General features: G+C 36.8%; 1 pseudogene; it reads left to right on the forward strand.

Annotated features, from left to right (window-relative positions):
* Nucleotides 1-4,013: 4,013 nt before the first annotated feature.
* On the forward strand, nucleotides 4,014-4,566 carry LOC148298720 (UMP-CMP kinase pseudogene; annotated as a pseudogene).
* The last annotated feature ends 1,520 nt before the right edge of the window (nucleotides 4,567-6,086 follow it).

Consider the following 6,086-nt stretch of genomic DNA (forward strand, 5'->3'; position numbering starts at 1 on the left):
ACAACCTTGGTCTTGTCAGAATTATGCCCCAGCCTACTTTCACCATATAAATTTCTGCCTAGCATTTAGTTGTTACTGTAGGACACAATATAGTTTTTAATTTTCTTTTTCGGGAAGACTGTATTTGGATTAAGTGTCACAGAGATATTCTTTTAGAGAACTTGGGTTCGATTTTGAGAGACGGCGCTTTGCTTTGGGTTGGCTTTATTCTGGCTAATTGTGCTAACTGTTGAGTTAACTGATACTCTTTTCATCGACAAATTCTATAATATACAATAGTTTATAATTTCAGTTGGAATAAAATATTAAATTAAAGTATGTATATATTACTGCTATTTATCGGTCTATTACTCCCAGGCTGTGGATGTGAGTTAATGCAAGGCCTTACATTTTATATTGTTAAAGACATTTAAAATGAAATGGAAATAATGAAAGAATGAAACGCATGAGTCACCATCTCACGTGCTGCCCTGCAACTCCCCCCAAAGGCTGAGGTCTCCTTGCAGGGGCGACAAATGTAGTTGGACTCAGTTTACACCACTTTTTCACGAAATGATAAAATGCTCGTGATTTTCCAATTCTATTTTAATTTACTGGCGTAATCCACTAAAGATGCAAACTCTCCATTTTAATTAGTTCCGTTAATGATTAGCCTTGTCTTGGATGTGTTCTAAGTTATGTATCAGAACTCTTACATCCAATTTTCCAGTGTCAATTATTTTACATAGGCCCCACGAATTTAGCCAACCTTATTTAATTCCTGTATACAATTTTGTTCTAAAAACTCCCTTATAAACATACATATATTCAACGATAACAAACAGACAAAGTTGGCCTTCCGAAACGATACCAAGCTGACAATCCGATTCGAACCCAAGTTCATGGATTAAATCTAAGGCATTTGGAGCAATACTATATCTTAGATCGTGCTGATATTATTTCCCACTTTGCACCCGATATTAGAGTATATTACTTAATTAGAGATGCCTGAGGTTGGTGAAATGAACATCCGAGAGCTGCGCGATAATTCTATCAACATGGTTATAGCCTAATGAAAATACTGATATATTGCTTACTGAGGTTAAGAGACTTTACAGCAATTTCATAGATGTTGGATTTTGTGATTTGTTCTTCGAGACCCCATTGAGTGTATTTCTTTTGGGCTGAATTGTTGGATATTTACACAGATTCCAAATTTAGTTAAAATGCTCGCCACCCATATAGGCAAAGAAGGCGTTGATTCGCGAGGGGTCAGCTTTGTATTTATACTTATCTGAACTTTGCATGCAAATTAATATCATCAATATTCTATTGGATCTGCATTATATAAGCAGGTTTGTAGTCAACAGCGAACAATGGACAAATTTAATATTTCTCATATTCGAATTAATTGCTTAAATGAGGAGGTATAATAATGGCGCATTCATTATAATTAATTTTGCCTCCCAATATGGACCCCGAACAAATAATCGCATATCTATCGGAGCATGAGCCCCACCAACCTTGCTAACTAATTCAGCTATTCCCTTAGTGCAGAATAGATAAGCACTCATCAACAACGGAAAGCATCCTCGATCGTATGGATGACATTTATCTGGAACTATTCAATTTAGAATAGGTTCAAAGGCTGGTTTGTTCAGTATGGAAACAATCAAAAGCATATCGTAATGAATTCAGCTCATACCTTTAAGCTCAGCATCATAGATTTTCATTCAGAGGCAGTATTCTACTGAAAAAGATTCACAAAATCAATAGCAAACGCAAGAGATCAATCACTTAATGCACAGATGTCACCTAACAATTCAAATAACTCATCGTCCTCCACAATGAACAATCAGCGAACTCACCCCACACAAATACGGCCCTCTATTTATCATCGATGATCAAGCAATTCCATTAATTAACATCGAAATGTTCTGCAATAATCGAAGCCTGCATCAAGGACTGTCGTAAAGCAATATAATGCATGAAATAAATCATAGAAGGGACAGGCTACATGTAGCAGTATCGACAATATGTCAGGCGTGCTAAATAAAATACTCGAAATGCTCAGGATATCTGGAGTAATGTCGAAGTAAGGGTGAAGGCTATTTATGAGAATGTGGAAGAAATCTCTGCGCGATTTGCGAAACTGACAGGAAGTTTATGATTGAGGGAAGGTATTTTATGATTCAGTATAATTTGAGTATAGTTTAGTATTTTATAAAATATGGTCGAGGTTTGCGATATTTGAAGAGTTTATATTATGAGGCTGCTATGAATTGTCAATCCCATTATTGCAATGCGAGAAAATGGTGTTAATTAATAATTTACAAATTTAAAAAGTAACGAATAGTCGAATATGCATCCAATGTTGCTCCGAGGACTCGCCAAAATATAATCAGAAATTCAATAAGATTTACTCGAGGCATATTAGCTCTTTGACTCAAGGGGCAAAGGAGCCATCGACGCTTCAGGGCTTGGCGATGCCATGAAGGTGCTGGGTTATCACGTCGACAAAAAGCAAATACTGCAAATGATTGCAGTCCTTGATGAAAATGACAAAGGAGTCATCACTAAGTAGGAATTCAAGAAGTTTATGACTGCTCGACTCGTAAAAATTGCATAGATATAGGACTACAGGGACGATCCCGACGAGCTCAGACAAGCATTTGATTACTATGTGGACAATGCAATGAAAAGATAAAAAATGAACTACACCGATTTAGAGCGCATTGCGTAGGAAATCGGGGAAAGTTAAAAGTAATGCAAAGAAATGATCCAAGAAGCCGATAAGGATCAAGATGGCTCAGTCAATTACGAGGAGTTTCTAAGATGCATCAAGAAGACAAGCTATCATTGACGGTCATTAATCTGTCCTTGGGCAAGCGGGTGATTGATTCTACCAACAGATAATGCAAAATTTAGTTATAATTATTTACTATTGCTAAGTATTTGAGCAAGTATTTACTATGAGCTTTTATTAATTGTATGCATCGGATATTGCGCCATAAAAATCCAAACTTAAAAAAAGTAACGGCCGGCCGAGAACCAAAAAAATACGCTACTTTCAGGCAAATTAAACTGAAACGACGAATAAATATGCGCATTAATCCCAAAAATTGGCATTCCAAATTTAATAAATCATTAATCACCATTCGTCATTTTCACTTTCACTTTCGAAGAGTAATCATTTTCCCTGACGATTTGTCGAGGCATGCAGGCTGAAGTGTGAAGTTGGGGCAGTTCTTTTGCAGTTAGAGAAGTAGTTCAAAACTGAATTAGACAACCTTGATTGAACTGGCGTCAATGATCTCTGCGCTATAGCTCTCTTAACTCTCACATCTTTGATAGTGCTCGAAATGCTCCTTGGCGGGGTTAAGCGGGGCGCCCGAATGGGCGTTTTTTTTCATCGGCATTCCTATTAATTATGACAAATGGATTTAATTCGTTGTGTATATATAAGCAAGTTAGGCTGATAGATTTTAGAATTCAAGATTTCCTATGAGCTATCGATTTAAAGTCTTAATCTTCCTAAACACCGTGAAAGTTGTTAGTCTGTGCAAACTATCGTAAAGTACTTCCATTTTAAATATCTTTGAACAGTGTTTGTATTTTCTGGGAGATGAAATCATCATATAATTTTAAAGAATCACAAAAGAGAAATCAGACAAAACAAACTATACTTTATCTCTGTTTTATGGGTGCGTCAGACATTTACAGATTGGTAATTGAAATTATTGATTCATTTTTTCGTATTAAATAATAAAACAGCAATTAACTTCAACGTTGAACCAAAAGCATGACTATTGGGTAAGTTAAGACAAACACTTCTTATAGCTGAATATCTGGCATTATAGAGCTCGTTAGAGAACCTGTAATATAAATGAGATATAATATTGGCCTTTCGGAATAATTGAATGTGGAAAATAGAATCATAATAGCTTGAGCAACTATATTTAATTTATATTGCTCATGATACGGCTTAGATGAAACGAATATACTTTTAGTATTATTGATTGTCGCGTTGAAGCATGAAGGAGCAACAGCCGAGAGTAATTTTTGTACTTGGAGGGCCAGGGTCTGGAAAAGGGACGCAATGTGCATTACTGCTTTAAAAATATACCTATGCCAACTTTGTGCATCTCTCAACCGGGGACTTATTGAGGAAGAGCACCACTGGATAAGACAACCCCACTAACCGGGAAATCAATCGATTAATGAAGTAAGGCAAAATGGTCTCCAGCGATCTCTTGGTCAAGCTGATCAAGACCTCTATCCTGACAGAGTCTGCATCCTTTGAGAAAAAAAGAACTCCTGAGACTTATCAGCAGACATTCATCATTGATGGTACCTGTGTTTCATAGTCTAGGTTTCCCGAGAAATAAAGAAAACCTGGAGGCCTGGAACAAATACATTGGCTCTGAGTTTGTTGTGAAGTGCCTAATGTATATCGATGTTAGCTAAAACTAAATGAGGAGCCGACTCTTGAACAGGGCCAAAACCAGTGGCAGAGTCGATGATAATCCCGAAACCATCGAGAAAAGATTGAAAGCATTTTATGGGGAGAGCAAGCCTATGCTCTAATTTTTTACGAGCACTGGGGGAGTCTTAATGAGAATCAATGGTGATCAACCCAAATAGTCTGTCGCGAGAGAAGTCACAGTTCTCTTCAAAAAGGAACAACTAATTTGATTAACGAAGTAAATAATGACCATGTTTATTGATAATTAGTTGGAGAAGGGCAATCGCATATGTTCAGTTTAGACAGTCCCAATAGCAATCTCTGCTCTTAATTCCATCTTAAATAACATTTCCTTCCAAATAGTTTTACCGTAATTTCGGATAATCAATTCCTTCGTTCATCCCAATAATAAAATTAATCTATGCTCGATTATAATGAATAAAATTTGTTATTGAAATTTGCAACTTCGATGAGCTATACCCAGCACACTTTGATTAAACCAGAGGAATCGAAAAAGAGTGGAAAACTACACTCTGCAATCTAAAAGGCACAAGCAATTCAGCAAAGAGAGCAGCTTCGGCAAATGGTCACTGATAAGTTTAATAAAGATTATGGAAAAGGGAATACAAATATTACTAAGGTTATCTAGAGTATTGTGGGTTAATTCTTTGTTCAAGAAAAGGTTACGGAGGATACGCTTAGGAATTTGAAAGCGCGGGTGGCAAATGCGGTTGCCTAATACAAACAAAATAATCGGTCAGCCAAAGGATCTTCAGCAAGAGGTTCACAAGTTTCCAAGGCTGACATAAAATAACGTGAGAGAGAAGATGCGAAGAGCCAAGCATCGCAAAGGTCTCACTCTTCTTCGAAATCCGACAAAAACTCTGCTTATTCCAAGGGATCAGATGCTTCCAGCTCTATTGCTTCGAAGTCGGTCTACCAAGTGGATGGAGATGATGAGGACGAGTGGGCAACCCTCGTGAAATTCGACACCGAGCTCTTCAAAAAAGAAAAGTAATTATAAAAGATCCGAGAGGAAGAGTTCAAGAAGAAGATGAAAAGGTAACTAGATAAACAACTTTAATAAAAGAAGCGCAAGAAGTAAGTGGAACTTAGGGAGGAAGCGGAATATAAAGCCCTTCAAATTGAACAAATCAAGACCTACGACCAGCGTGAAAAATAAAAGAAATAAGATTACCTCAGAAAGATATAACTGGAGAAGAAAATGAGGGACAGGCAAGTCAAGGATGAAAGCAAAAGAAAAAAACACTAAAAAAAGAAGGAAGATCAATTGGATCAAATGCTTGTCGAAAAAATTAAGGAAGAAATTCTTACTGAAGAGTAAGAACTCAAAATCAGGAAATAAAATGAACGTCTGCGATTCCTCGAAACTCTCGCTGAAAATGAATAAAATGAGAAAAGACTGAAAGATGAAGCTGAAAAATAAAGGCTTTAGGTATATATAAAAGTAAACTTAGGACATTAAATCCCAGGAAGAGTACGCGAGGCTGCAAGATGAGCTCGAGAAGAAAAGAGAAGCAGAGAAAAATGAAAGAGAATAAAAAATAAAGAAAGTTATGGCATCCTTCGCTGATTCAGTAATCAAAGACCAAAAATAGCAGATCAGGGCCGAGGACGAGAA

Source organism: Brachycentrus maculatus, unplaced genomic scaffold, assembly GCF_059751285.1.
Source record: "Brachycentrus maculatus isolate JH-2025_06_01 unplaced genomic scaffold, ASM5975128v1 h1tg001689l, whole genome shotgun sequence".
NCBI classification, from domain to species: Eukaryota; Metazoa; Arthropoda; class Insecta; order Trichoptera; family Brachycentridae; genus Brachycentrus; species Brachycentrus maculatus.